General features: G+C 35.8%; 1 long non-coding RNA gene and 2 other non-coding genes across 6 annotated transcripts; all 3 read left to right on the forward strand.

Annotated features, from left to right (window-relative positions):
• Positions 1-9,680: 9,680 nt before the first annotated feature.
• LOC112187133 lies at positions 9,681-12,975 on the forward strand. 4 transcript variants are annotated; one of them, XR_005806305.1, is made up of 5 exons: positions 9,681-9,956; positions 10,074-10,137; positions 10,520-11,627; positions 12,598-12,641; positions 12,748-12,975. It is a non-coding gene; the product is annotated as an uncharacterized LOC112187133 (long non-coding RNA). The 4 variants fall into 4 exon arrangements; XR_005806304.1 differs by having other exon boundaries at positions 10,520-12,641; XR_002930995.2 differs by having other exon boundaries at positions 9,689-9,956; positions 10,520-10,580; positions 11,343-12,975.
• Positions 11,601-11,662, forward strand: LOC112183197. The gene has a single exon (XR_002929787.1). It is a non-coding gene; the product is annotated as a small nucleolar RNA snoR101 (small nucleolar RNA).
• LOC112183198 lies at positions 11,818-11,879 on the forward strand. The gene has a single exon (XR_002929788.1). It is a non-coding gene; the product is annotated as a small nucleolar RNA snoR101 (small nucleolar RNA).
• Positions 12,976-14,224: the final 1,249 nt, after the last annotated feature.

Here is a 14,224-nt window from a genome sequence, read left to right on the forward strand (position 1 = left end):
GCCACTTAATCTACCTCTGCGTTACAGCTAGTGACTAGGTACAAGTATCATACTTACGCATATTTGAGTGTACCATTTATGTGCCAATTGCGCCGCCACAACACTCTATGATGGGTCTTTACAGACGAATGGGCAATTACGTTGGATTTGAGACTCCAACAATCGTTTGCCACTTAATGCCCTTGCAAGGCGATCTCCTTACCGCTAGATTTGCGGGTTGTCACTTTGATAAGACAGTCTTCCAGTCGTTAGGGGGAGATAAGAACACGGTTGTTCAGCAGGAACGACAGAAATTGTCGTGGCCTGTCCCCACTATGTCTCATCTGGATCCCCGTTAAAGTGACGAGATCACACAAATATGCTGCAAACATGCCTGCAAGGATGGATGTCCCTACGAGAGGACGTAGCGCCAACCTACATAGAGGTAGGCATGGCGCCAAATGCAAAGAGAGTGACACTCTAGCTTTATAGGCCATAGCCCCAGCTAGGATGCCTGGGAGGCCCATGGGTTCGAAGGATACTTCGGCACATTCCAATCATTTGATCATCAAGACTCAAAATCCGTCTCATGAGAATCTTCCGGATTATGGTTATCGTTGGGGGACGCCTCAACATCAGAACCTATTCTTGAGAATATAGAGCTCTATGAAAATTACACTAGTATACATAAGATGTGGGATAGAAACTCCATCATAATTGATGATGTAGTTGCGCAAGAGTTTGTTGAGTCCGATGATATCGAACCACGCTCTGTTGATGAATGAATGCTAACGTAGAGAAATTTGGCCTAAATGGAAAGATGCGATCCAGGCTAAGTTGGATTCTCTAACGAAGAGGAAGGTTTTTGAGCCAGTGATGCCAACACCTCCTGACATAAAACCTGTTGACTAATGGGTCTTCGTTAGAAAGCGTGATGAGAAAAAGAGATGGCAATCTCGCCTTATGGCGCAAGGCTTCTCAGAAAATGCCCTAGAATCGACTATGATGAGACATATTCTCTCGTAATAGATGTCATTGCATTCCACTACCCTGTCAGTTTGGTAGTTTCCGAATGACTGAAAATGTAGCTTACAAATGTGGTCACTGCGTATCTCTATGGGGATCTAGATACAGAATATACATGAAGGTTCATAGTGAACTTCATTTACCCAAATTAAGTGGCTCTAGACCACGGAGCGCATTTTACAAAGAGATTGAAACGCTCACTAAAGTAACTACTTGATTGGGAAGGGATATGCCTGCGCGTTTCCATAACAAGTCACTATGCCAAAATCCTTATCACACTACCCTTTTTAGACAATGAAATTTTTTTTTCCGTCGTGTGATCATTGAAACTGCTTCACACAACAGGTTTAATGAGATTTGGTTGTATAAGGGGGTCGTAAATCAATTTTTTTTTGGTCCAAGATTATTGTACAACAATTATAAGGATTTGTCTGTTGTCTGAATGAAAAAAGAAATTCCCCTCACCTTGCTCAAATTTGGGTCGAAATTTTGACTCACCTTCCACAACAGAATAGTTGTATATGTTGTATGGGAGTAAGTTGAAAAATAACATACAACACATTGTTTTATTTCCGTTGTGCAAGTTTGGAAGAAAATCACATGTACCCCAAAATGTGAGTGAGTAGCCCCAAAAAGGCCAATATTTGAGTGAAATGCTGGTACACGATTGTAAGCTCCTACAACGGAATGACTTTTTTTTGTTGTGTAAATGTGCGATGGTAATCCTAGGCGGGAAAAATGAGTTTGTCCCTTTGCACTAGGCGGGAGATTTGCTAGTAGGATCTCTAAGCTGAAGTTTCATTGTATATTATCAAACAACCGAAATTATTTTGTGTGTTGTCTGAATTGGTTATACAAATCAAAAACTAAACTTAAGCTCCCTTTTCCCTCATCCCACTTAGCTGTTTCCAACACTAAGCCAGCTAGTCTTCGAGAGAAACAGCAAAAAGCAGAACCCTCTTCTTCTCTTAAAGAATCAAACCCATCTTCTTCTTGAAACCCATCTTCTCCTCCTCAAAACCCATCTTCTAAATACACTCGATTAGGGTTTGATATACTCAATTAGGGTTTTCAATTTGGAGATTTGAAGGAAGAGGGAAAAGGGGCCGGGGGGTGGTTTCTCGGGCTTCTTCAATCATTGAAACCCTAACTCGCTCTCTCAAATTCATTCGCGACCCCCTCATAAACCACCGCACTACCCACCTCTCCGACCTCATCTTCGACTCCGTTCACTCCGATTCAGTGAGTGATCGAGCTTTAAGAGATCGATTCATCAGACTCTCCACTATCTCTATTACTGAAGCCGAAGGTACTACAATATTTGCAATCTCACTAATTAATCGACTTCGATTTTGTTTCTGTTTTCCCAGTTTTCAACTCTTGTTCTTCGAGCAGCGAAGAGAATGACTTCTTGGGCTATGGAGTCTTACGTTGAGGGACGATTCCGATTTGGCTGGAAGAACAGCAGTGGATCCAAGCTGGCATGAATCAGTTTGCTTCTTGCTGCCTTTTATTCAAGTATAATCAATGGGTCTTGTAAGTTTTACTTGTTTTATCATTAGCTTTGGTGAAATTGCGTTTCTTTTTAAGAATCAAAGGATGCTCTGCTTGAGTACTGAGGTAAATTTGGCTCCTTTTGTGAACACCCATCTCGACTGATTGAAATTGGATTCATTTTGATCTGTCTTCTTTTCAATTTGTACTGATAATTGTGGTGCAATTTCTCTTTCCAATGATTGTAAATATCTGAATATTTGAATGTACTATATTTTATACAGTTGTGTTTAAATTTGGGTACTCTGTGCGTGCCTGTATATGATAGTTTGGATTTCTGGATGATGGAATTTGGATTAATGGGTGTGTTGAATGTTGGTTTTCTTTGGGCTTTTACTTTAGATATACAAAGAGAATAGAAAAGCAATTGAAGATGTTGCCAAGAGAAATGACATGGGTTCTGCTAGGTGTTCTCTTTTTCCCCCAGAACTTTTTGTTCTGAGCTTAGGTTTTCTACTTACAATTTTCCAATTTTATGCTTTGTTTTCCCTTATTGGTTTCAAATGAGACTGCATTATAATGTTCATATTATACTTCATAGTAATGTATTTTTGGGTTAAATTTAACCAAATTGAAATAGGTAGTAAATGTCGAGCTATCATGATATTGTAAATTTCATAGGAGATAGGAAGTTACCTAAATAAAGGCAATTTATTTTCCTATACTTCATGAAAGTTTAGTATCATTATCTACTTAGAACATATTTTAATCGTGGGCGGTCATAACAAAAGGATGTGGTTGGGCACTAAGGTTCTAGATACCCTTGAAGCCATTAAATGTTTAAGATAGTGAGCTAGTGAGCTAAAGGGGGCTCTCCAGCTTGATTTTGATCCTTGCCATGTGGTTTTGTTTGGTACTGTATTTTATACTCCAGCTAGAAATTGTGAGATCAAGAAAGACAATGAATCTCTTTCGAACATGTCATCTCTTACTATGGTACTATTTTTCAAGTTGTTTAATTTCCAATTTGAGGGAGCCTTCCTGAGTTGTTGAAGCTAAATTGTTATGTCTATGCAAAAGGGTCTAGATTTTTCGTTTTTAAATTTTTTGATTCACTTGCTGATGATTGCATTCTGGAACTAGGTAATCTGTCTTCCTTACTATATCATAGTAGAAAAGAAGTAAATATTAGAGGTGGACAATACAATGATGAATGGTGCCTTTTGTTTCGGAGTGGCTGATTGCCATAGAGACAACCCTTTAGATCTATAAGAATTCAATAAGGATTCATCTTTGGGAATAACATTGCCAAGATTGTTGTTCTGCATTTTCAGAATGTCGTCGTTCATGTTTGCTTCATTTTCCAGACTCCAAAGTTGTTGCAGTGGACGAATGAATGTATTTTTGGTAAAAAAAAAAAAGCAGATACCTATACATTGTGGACGCACTATATATGAAATACACATAATTAACAGTAAAACGATACCTGCTGTACAATGCTGGAGAATCCACACATGGATAGGATAGGTGTGCCGGAATATAACTAGTGAAAAATGTACGTAAGCAGCATAATTGTAGATTACGTACCATGAATCCTCAACTCCACCATTAACCATCTCTTCTCTGTCTCTAACTTAAATTTTTTCCTTTAAAATCTATGAAAAAGTTTGAAATTCATTATTCATGTAGACTTGCGGGGCTATATTTGTGTCTGGCTCTAACCTTACCATAATTAGAAATGATCGATATCTATGCAACAATCTAGAGTAAAGACTTTAAACCATTATCATGCATGAAAGTTGCAATCTATATATTTGCAGTTTAATAATTAATATTGACTTTATTAGACGTAATGACAAAAAAAGCCAGGTTAAAGCTAGTTAATTGACCAAATCAACACCTGAACCCGATTAAACGTAGCTCAAGTGACATGCACGTACATCATACACCGAAGTAGGGTTGAGCAAAAAAAAAGATGATAGTACTAGTTGACTTTTCTTGATAAATTGAACGAGCTTCACATTAATAATTGTTTCTGTAGACATGTCTTTGGTGTTCATAGCTAGGGAACATTCTAAAATGCGCCATTGAATATTGGCCTAACAAATTCAAGGTTTCATCAAACCAATTAATGAACCTTTCTGTCTCTGGGCATGGATGTGACTCTATCGCCTCTTGGCTTTTAATAAACCTTCTTGTATTTTGGATTTTTGAGTCCGTCGAGCAGGGCCGCCTTAACAATTAGGTTCGTGTGCACAAAAGTATTAAGTTTACGCACTTATGCCTCAATCGATGGTTGTTGAACCGGTCTGGATCGGATTTCAAAGTCTGCATAATTATGGGTACGAAGCTCTAGTAGAAAGAGCTTTCTACTAGTTGTACCACTCATCTTCTCTGAATATCTTGTTCATGAGACCTAACACTGCAAAGTAAAGTTCTTCTTGATTGGCAATTCTGATTCCCAGTATCACAAAAAAAAAAAAAAAATTAAAAAAAAAATTAAGTGATATTAGCAATATCATTCTCTGTAAGCAACGAGAGGTCAATTTGATGGAGACTCATTGGCACATCTTGGTCATCATGAGATGTGTGGTCGTGTAGCTTGTAAGAATTTTCTACCCCCACTTTTAAGCTTGTTTAACAGGGGGAAAGTGAAACCACTACAAATGGCTTAGTGGTTCTTGCCTAGATGAGTGCGCTCCCCAACCTAGGTTCGAACCCCGAAGCTGTCAAAGTGGCCGGACATTGTGTTGCAATGCACAGTTGGAGCATTTCACATGTGCCGAAAGGATTTATCTTGGGCCTAGGAAGCCTTTGGGTTCTCTTTGAAAAAGTATAAAAAAAAAAAAAAAACAGGGGGAATTAAGGTGCTTTTAGGGGTTTTGTTTGTAGTTAATTTTTGATTCTGTTCAAATATAAATTTATGCATTGAGAAATGATATGGTACATATATTTTTGTCCGAATATGCCTAACATTTTGGAAAATTCCTAAACAAAATGGGTGGTGCTATTCGCACACTTATTTTCTCCATTCACACTATCTATTACTTTAATTTATTTATTTTTTACAAATTATCCTAACTACCCTCCCCTGCAATTCTGTTTTTTTTTTTCTATTCGGCAAGTCAATCATCCCCAAATCTTAAACCCTTATTTTCCTGCAGACACAGAGAACTTCAAAACTCTTTGCGATTGTCTCTTTTCTTTTCCATAAAAAACTTCTCTAGCATAGTCATTCTATCTCTTTAACGTGATGCTTTGAAGTTTAATTATGGCAAAACAAGCAACTTTAGACCCATTTTTGGAAAAAAAATTACATCTGATTTGCAATGTAGACATGGAAGAAAAATATGGGTTTAGTGATCATTCGAGTCCCTTTGAATCCATATCATTCCTGGTAAGATTCTAATTGAAATTATATAGTGTATTTTAATCCATTGCTCTTCGCTAAAAAGATCAATTTCTCAGCGATTTGGTGGAGTAGGAGTTTTAAATTTGTGCGTTCTGTTCATCTTCATTTGATTTTGGTATGGCTCACTACCAGCAAAAAAGCCATCAAACGCTGATTCCAATCCGTATGTATTGGCTTCATTACTTACTGAAATCTGTGTGCAATGGTCTTTAGCAACCCTACATTCACATATTATTTATCTGTTCATTTTGGTGGGGTGGTCTTTGCCTTTTGCATACAGAAATGAAAGTCTGTGTGAGAAATTCAATGGGACCCACTCATATTTCAGATTCTCATTTATCTTTTACCATCAAATCAAGATCAGTGTGAATTCCGATAAAAAAAAAAATCAGTGTGAATGAATGCTTGAAGTATTAATTTTACATATTTCCATATTTTTATGGTAAATACTAATAATTAATAATTTGGTTTCTTGTTCTAGTTTAATGGTAATTATAATGAATTAGTCATCACCGTCCCAATCTGCAATTGTCTTGCAAGTCTTCCTTCATAACATCACGTCTTCCATATATGCAGCAACATCCACCCCATTCCCCAAGAACACTCAAGATATGTCAGTTCATCTTATTCATTGCCCACGAGATTTAACCAAACCTGAGACAAAGATCACTATAACTGAACAATTAAATTCAAGGTAGGATTAAAAATGACTGACAAAATGATAAGCTCCTCCCTTACCTGAGATCAAAAGCCAGCACCAAGATCATATGAGTAGCTAATACATCGCAAAGCCTAGGCGAGAGAAACCGATAGCACCACAGACGTGATTTGAGATTTGGGAACAGATCTGAAATTTGAGATACGTAAGAGAAAACCCAGATCTGAGATCTCATAGTCAAATATCATGACCGGATCTTCCACCTCCATGAACTCGATCACCAACTTTCCGGTAGGTACTTCGAGTTGTACCAACAAAAATCATCCCCAAAGGCACATGGTGGATTTGAATCCAAAATACAATCTCAGAAAAATTGATCTCGTCTTTCTCTGAGATCCCATCAGAAAATGCAATCAAAGATCTAGATCAACAGAGTATTAAGAGTAAAAACAGGTAAAACAAGAGAGATGGAAAATCAAAGATGGAAATCGAAAGGATGGGTTGGTAAAAGATGGTGGAGGAAAGAAGTGCCCTTCAAAAATAAAGTAAAGCTCACAAGGAGGCGTAAGAGAAAAGCAGAGCTCTCATGAGTTTATTACTAATTTTCTTTTTGGTAAAGACCAAAGCAACGCCGGTGCCAATACTTTCACATGGGCATCAGTCAATGGCTCAATGCTTTCACACGGACATCAGTAAATATTATCTTAATTGTACAGATGTCTGTATGTATAATTATTGTCATGAATATCAGTGTAAGTTAAAATATATTAATTTAACATCTCACATGAATATCTGTGGGTCTCTTTAAACATACACACGTCCGTGTAAGTTGAAATATATTAATTTAACATTTCACACTGATATATGTAGGTCCCTTTAAACACACACACATATGTGTAAGTGAAAATCTATTAATTTAACATCTCACACTGATATCTGTGGGTCTCTTTAAACACACACACATCCGTGTAAGTTAAAATATATTAATTTAACATCTCACACTGATATATGTGGGTACTCTTTAAACACACACACATCTGTACATATAATTATAATAAATATTCTTGTGGTCCCAGTCTAGCATATTACATACAGATATTTGTGTCAATTAATCTTTTCACACAGATATCTGTTTAAACTAATCGTTTATACTGATATCTGTAGCTAATTTAAATCAGTATGATTAAAATCAGTGTGCATTGGTTGTTTTGCTAGTAGTGCGCTTGCTTGCTGATCATGGTTTTGACTTGAGTTGATTGATAATTTTGAAATTATTGACGCTTTGATTTCATTTTTACTTTAGTCATATCATCACTTTACAAAATGCTTTATGTCATTGAGAATAATATTTTGAATCAACGTTGCTTAATCAGATGTGAGAGGTTTTGGATCTCCTTTAGTTTAGGTGATATGCTTATATCTTTCTTCAGTTTTGTATAGCAGTCATGATGACATACCTAAATCCCCAAACTCAGTTACATCGTGAATTTTCATCTGAGCGCTAAACTTTGCCACACTAATTGCAGAACTGTTGACAGATGTTTTTTTTTTTTTCCCTAATCAGCAATGACATTCTCGAGAAAAATTTGTTTATTGTATAATAATGTTTAATTCATGATTGACTTGCCAAATAGAAAAAAGAAAAAAGAAAAAGAAACATAATTACAAGAGAGGGTAGTTAGGGTAATTTGTAAAAAAAAATTGTATTAAAGTAATGGAAAAATAAAGGGAGTGTGTGAATAGAGAAAATAGGTGTGCGAATAGCACCTCCCAATTTCATTTGTAATTATTAAAATAGAATGGATAGCATAGGATTATTTATTTATGAATTTATACAAGTGTAAGAACTCATTCCATGGTTAGTGCGCAGCCATGGAAGCAAAGAGAAATAGAAAAGGAAGCACAAACAAGGAACTTGACGCATATGAGAAATGTTGACGAGAAATCCCCAATTTTTTTTTTTTTTTCTAGAGATAATGGCAAGTTAACTAGGGTTCAAACGAAAAACCAAAATTTGGTGGAAGAGTGATGTTAATTGTCAGGACCTTTTGACCAAAAAATAAATAAATTGTCAGGACCTTTAGATTAGACAGAGAGTCAAGATTTTATGAAATTAACGTAAATTCACAACCACCTCACTTTAGAGCAGTCTGATCCGGGTTTGGATTTGCTTATTGTGACACGTTTAATATCTTGACATGACCCGACCCATTGATAGCCTTAGCTAAGACAAATGAGGTCAAGATGTTATGCTCCTTTCGGAGCAATGGAAACTCCTTTTGGCTCAATTAATTAAACGAAACCTAGCCTAAGGCTAGATAAGGGTTAGATCTCCTCTAATGTAACAAAAAGAAGAAAAATCCAAGGCTTCAGGAAGGAGAGCCATCTCGTCGTTAGGCCGGGTTTCTCTAGGATCACCATTTCTAATGAAATTAATTACAGAGTTTGGTTCCCGTTCAAACTACATAGTCCGATCGTCTAGTAGTTGTATAATAAAAATAATGAAAAACTATACTGTTATGGAGAACAATTCATCGTTAACACCAAATGACATTGGAACTATGAATGAAGCACAATGAGCAATCACTTCACTACTGGTGAGTAAAACTCTCGGCTAAAATTTTAACAAAATCAGTCTTTAGCTGTGTTGATTAATCTCAGATCCCCAGTATACCCAAAGATACTACATTAATCAACTCTGAAACATATCAGTACATATTTCAACACTGCTTGATCTAAAACTAATCATATGAAAGATTCACCATCAGTATTTAAAACAATACTTTTGAAACAAAAAGTGCATGTAACAAACTCATGTATCCACATTTTTAATATGCTATGCAACTGTTTGGTAGGTCATCATATCCCTCCGGCAAATCTACCACCCACGACCATGACAGAATGACTTGAGAGGATGAGCTCTCATTTCTGACCAGTCAATACTAAAATCCAGATCTGCATCTATTTCCCCAAAACAATGCAAATATGGAAAACACAAGTTCTTCTATAGTAAGTATAACTGTATAAAGATCTCAAATGTTTGATTCCACACACACACGCACAACTCGTGCAATTATACTATATACTAAAGGAGTGTTTTCCTTATGAATAGTGGATTGGCAATTTTGCCCTTTCATGTTTAACATAATTACACAGTCCTCCTGTTGATCTGCTGAGCCGCCACCTAATTATGGACTTCTCGCGTCTTCGTTTATTTGCTACGCAGAAACAAATAGAGGCTGTGCATGTAGAAACAGCCAGAGATTGATAGAGAGAGAGATGTGTTGGTTTCGGTTGTTTGCTTGATTTGTGCAGAAAGAGTAGATAATTCTGGAGCTTTTCAGAATTGAAGGAGGACGCACACAGTATTAAAACAAATTGATTGAGGTATGCGTTTTTTGAACTGGGTATTTGGTGCATGATAGCCAATAGCCATCGTGTTTCTCATTCCTCTTTTTGGCCATCGTGTATTTCTCATTCCTCTGTCTGGTTTTGGAGGTACAGAGCTGGGTTGCTTTTGATCGGTGGTGTACATATCATTTGGGTTACCTCTAGAGAAGCTACATAGGTTCGTCAGTACTTCGTTTCTGAGTTTAAGCTTGGCTTCAATGATTGTTAAGCTCTTTTGGGTGACATTTGATTTGTATGAAATGCTTATGGTTTAGAAGGGCTCGATTTTATAGAGTGATCTAAGTTTTGAGAATTTGTATTTGACTTGATTCTTGGTATTAACCAGTATTACCCTTAAAGCAATGAAAGGGAGCTTGACTGGATAATCTATACAAAGGGAGCTTGATTGAATAATCAAAAGAATTAGAGGATTACATGTAGAATCAGTTAAAGAGTTTCTAAAACTTAATGAATTGTCAAATTATTAAAATGGAATATGCAATAGTTTAGATGAATAGTATACGAAGGTGTATCTGACTGACAGTGTTATTTGATTTCAGATTGTGGGAAAAAAATTTTGAGGCACCAGAAAGTGTTCCATCCTCTTCTTCGTGTTCTTTGGTTTGTATATTCTGCTGCTCTCTGCACTTACTCATTTTACTTATTATTTACATGATTACATCCCTTTAGCTTTAGAGTATTCCTACTCTTAAATGGTGAAATCATGGGTAAGAAGTTCGAATTGAATTTCTATTTTCTGAGAGCACTGTATACAACTCTTTAGCAAGAAAGTAAATATATGTTGGTTTGACTGAGAGCTTTAGTTTTCTGAAAGTCTGCTGCTTAATAGATTAAGCGTTTAAACTTAGGCATTTGGGTTCATTCCACGAAAGTAAATGCAGCTTTACATGAAGAACATGACTTACATTGCTTCCATATTGGTCTGAAAGTCAATAGCTATAATCTATTAGGGTAGTGTTTACAATGTCAGTTAGATATCTTACAGTATGGAGAGAACAATTTTGCTTTGTTATAGACTAGAGATTGAAGATTTCTCAGGGTTATTTCTTTTTTAAGTTAATGATACTTCCTTAATTTGATTGCAGCTTATCAATTTTCAAGCATAAGCTAGAAACTTTGCAGAACCCTTTAAATGGCTTTCATGTTGTTTTGCAAGTTTATGGTAGTTTTAGCTGGTTCTTTCAATTGGTTATGCTTAATTGACCCAACTATTTGTCATTTGGGTTCATTAATCCAGATTCTGCATCATTTGCTTGAGTATGCTTAAATTGTTTTGTTGTAAAGCCTATTAAACATCCTATCTGCATTCTGAGTCTAATGCTTTTCTGTTCCGTTTAATTTCCTCTCTAAATGAAATCACAGGAACTGGGAAGTTTGGTTTCTCTAAAATGGCATTGGCTGAATCATACACTGAACAAATGGTTTTACTAGAGTTAGGTTATGAATATTGAGCCATCGTTGGGATACCTTCAGAGAAGTTTAAACATCTTATCATACATGTGCATTACTTTGGCGATCTGGTACTTATCATCTGCACTACATTTGTTTTGAAGTTTATAATATTTCCAGGCAAGTTTTTCAAAGTAAAGAGACCAAGGTTAAAACACTACTGCAGATGATGCTTTACACTTGATCTCTGAACTTCAGGTAAGTTCAATGTTGACAAGCTATTAATTGATGCAATTTTCTTTGTATATCTTTTCACACTTTCCTCTTTATTGGTAGTACAGAGCAAAACTGTGAATTTTTCGAAGTTTTGTGACATTGTTAAAACACAATTGCATCCTTTCAAAAAAAAAAAAAAAAAACAAAAAAAGGGACCACACTTGCATATGATGGTTTACACTTGATCTCTGAACTGCAGGTAAGTTCAATGTTGACATGCTTTTAACTGATGCAATTTTCTTTATATATATATATATATATATATATATATATATATATATTGATTCTATTCAAAACTTTGCTCTTTGTGTGTTGAGTACTGTATGTCTCTGTCCTGGAAAAATACTAGCAGAAGCAAGGATTTTTGGGGGATAGGGTTGGGCTTATATCTAGCCCAGTACATTTTTCATTCAGGGAAAAACCTATTTCAGAAACACATGAATTGTGGCATTTACTTAAAATGTCAATGATCATACAAGTCTTCCCTTCAGACAAAATTGTTGTGACATTTACAGATTAGATTTCAGAATATGAACTTTTGCTATGTCAGTTTTGAAGAGAACATGTTCATTTTCATTGTATTACTATCATTTATGGTAGCAAGAAGAAAACCAGAATAGGGGTTACTGTAGTTTATGAATAGTAACTCCCTAAGGAACAGTGTGCTTCTAATCTTCAAACCGGTAAGAATAGCTTATGAACAATACTCCTCTTCGGAATAGTGTGCTTCTAATTCTAGACTTCTACTCTGACCGCTGTTTTTCTTCTTACTGTAGAAAGAAAGTTTCTTTTGAGTCTAATCTCCAAACCTGAGTAGCATGTTACAATCAATGAATCCACGGATCTTTTATTCGATAGTAAAGAGATCCAAATCTGTTTGTTGCAATATAAGGTCTGTAACTTTAGTGAGGATATGGTTATGTAAAGCTTTATCCATTTTATTTTTTTGTAGGTTTTGGGATTTGCTTTGTTCATACCTAAGAAGATAAACAAACTGTAATTAACTACTTCTAGATTGTTTGTATATTTCCTTCTTTTTTATTTATTTTACATTTATTGCTTCTTCTGCATAATCAACTTAACTGGGATTCTGCATGTACAGTCTATGGATCTGCAGATGAGTCCACTTCAGTTGAAGATGCATTTGAGTCAGCCAGTGAATTAGATTAGTGCTAAACCCCCATTGTAGAAACTTGATATCACCTTCGTTAAAATACCATTCTTTCTCTTTACAAGCTTGATTAAAATAACAGTTGTTGTAATATGTAAAATTATTATTGTATTATATTATGTAGATCATGATTTGATGAAAAAAAAAAATGAAAAAAAAGAATTAAACCCGCAGCATCGCGCGGGAGAATTTTCTAGTACTAATGTAAAGTAAAGTAAAATAAAGTGAACAGACTTAACCCCAACATGTGTTCCTGAACCCGTTATGTTAAGAATATTCAGTAATTAATATTGTAATTATGTGTATCTTTAGGAGATTATTTGTAATATTCCTTGTATCCTTAGCTTGTAGGGATTTACTTATTGTACAAGAACCTAGTTTGTATATAATCTTCTAGTATCAATGAGAATATTCATTCCACCTCAAATATTTTTCTGATATGGTATCAGAGCAGGCCTAAAAACCCTAGCTCTCATTTCATTTGCGCCGCACCACTTGCTGCATTATCTTTTTCATCATCTTCTCATGGCTTATGCTTCCAAGTTTGCTTTGTCACCAGTTGCTCCTAATCGATGGATTATCGATAGTGGAGCGACCAATCATATTATTAACTCACCAAAGTTGTATGAAAGTAGTCAAAAGAATACTTCACTGCCACCAGTTTCTTTGCCTAGTGGTACCAAGGCTCATATTTCCATGAAGGGGTCAATTAAAATCAATGATGCCTTTTTTTCGAGATGTTCAGTGTGTGCCTTCATTTGATGTCAATCTTTTATTTATTGGAAGAACTATAGATGACTTACATTGTTCAGTAACTTTTTTTCCATCTTGGTGTATTTTACACGACTTGGCTTCGAGGACGATAATTGGTGTGGGTAAGCGACGAGGAGACCTTTATTACCTTGTGGCGCTAGCTTCCATCTCTCCATCAAAACATCCTTTTGCTTCTCACCTTACCATCTCTTCCGACCTTTGGCATCGCCGTTTGGGGCATCCTTCTCCTACTCGTTTACAATATATAACCAATGAGTCACTTTATTTTCACTTTGATTCCAACAGTAAGTGTGAAATTTGTCCTTTGGCTAAACAAACTCGCCAACCTTTTCCTTTTAGTTCAATATCAACTTCTCAATATTTTTCTCTTATACATTGTGATATTTGGGGACGACATAAAACTCCCTCACTCAATGGCGCTCATTATTTTTTTAACTATTGTGGATGATTTTTCTCGTTTTACATGAGTTTTCTTAATGCGCCATAAGAGTGAAACACAACCTTTGCTTCAAAATTTTTTTGCTTATGTCAAAACTCAATTTCAGACTCATGTTCAACAAATACGTATTGATAACCGGGCGGAATTTCTTTCTTTACAAGATTTTTTTCTTGAACAAGGGGTCATTTTTCAACA

Source organism: Rosa chinensis, chromosome 1 (genome assembly GCF_002994745.2).
Source record: "Rosa chinensis cultivar Old Blush chromosome 1, RchiOBHm-V2, whole genome shotgun sequence".
NCBI lineage: Eukaryota > Viridiplantae > Streptophyta > Magnoliopsida > Rosales > Rosaceae > Rosa > Rosa chinensis.